Below are 1,118 nucleotides of genomic sequence, written 5' to 3'. Positions count from 1 at the left end.
TGGAAAAAGCCTAAATGTCCATCACCTGATGAGTGGATCAAGAAGATGTGGTATATATTCATGATGGAATACTACATGGCAATGAGAGGGAATGACATATGGCCCTTCGTAGGAAAGTGGATGGACCTTGAGGGTGTCATGCTGAGTTTATTTATTGTTTTTTAAAAATAGTTTATTGTCAAATTAGTTTCCATACAACACCCAGTGCTCTTCCCCAAAAGTGCCCTCCTCCATCACCACCACTACTTTCCCCCCTCCACCTTTCCCTTCAACCCTCAGTTCATTTTCAGCATTCAATAGTCTCTCAAGTTTTGCATCTCCCTCTCTCCCCAACTCTCTTTCCCTCTTCCCCTCCCCCTGGTCCTCCATTAGGTTTCTCCTTTTCCCCTGTTAGACCTATGAATGCAAAGAGGACATCCAGATGGCCTACAGGCACATGAAAGGATGCTCAACATCACTCATCATCAGGGATGATCACACCAGTCAGAGTGGCTAAAGTGAACAAATTAAGAGACAATGGATGCTGGCGAGGGTGTGGAGAGACGGGCACCCTCCTACACTGTTGGTGGGAATGTAAACTGGTGCAGCCTCTCTGGAAAACAGTGTGGAGGTTCCTTAAAAAACTCCCCTATGACCCAGCAATAGCCCTGCTAGGGATTTACCCAAGAGATACAGAAATGCTGAGGCACAGGAGCACATGTACCCCAATGTTCATAGCAGCAATGTCAACAATAGCCAAAACATGGAAAAAGCCTAAATGTCCATCACCTGATGAGTGGATCAAGAAGATGTGGTATATATACACAATGGAGTACTATGTGGCAATGAGAACTAATGAAATATGGCCATTTGTAGGAAAGTGGATGGACCTTGAGGGTGTCATGCTAAGCGAAATAAGTCAGGCAGAGAAGGACAGATACCAATAATCGCATCCTTGTCTTATCAATTTATCATCAATTTGAGATTGTGGAGTTAACACTATCTTAGAATGTAAAGATTCCATTTCCTTTGTTTTATTTCAAATTATTATTAATAAATGAAAACAAGTCATACATAGCCACTGATACTTTTAAGTACATTAGTCTTTCATAAGAAAAAAGACATAAAAATTTAGTATG

General features: G+C 41.5%; 1 protein-coding gene across 1 annotated transcript in view; it reads right to left on the bottom strand.

Annotated features, from left to right (window-relative positions):
• The window catches only part of SLC30A8 (solute carrier family 30 member 8), a 39,029-nt gene that overhangs the window by 21,408 nt on the left and 16,503 nt on the right, over positions 1-1,118 (bottom strand). The gene's annotated exons all lie outside the window — the stretch shown is intronic.

The sequence above is a fragment of the Suricata suricatta genome, chromosome 15 (genome assembly GCF_006229205.1).
Source record: "Suricata suricatta isolate VVHF042 chromosome 15, meerkat_22Aug2017_6uvM2_HiC, whole genome shotgun sequence".
In the NCBI taxonomy this organism is placed as follows: Eukaryota; Metazoa; Chordata; class Mammalia; order Carnivora; family Herpestidae; genus Suricata; species Suricata suricatta.
Note: the sequence above shows the minus strand (reverse complement) of the source record. Positions and strands in the feature narration are given on the sequence as shown.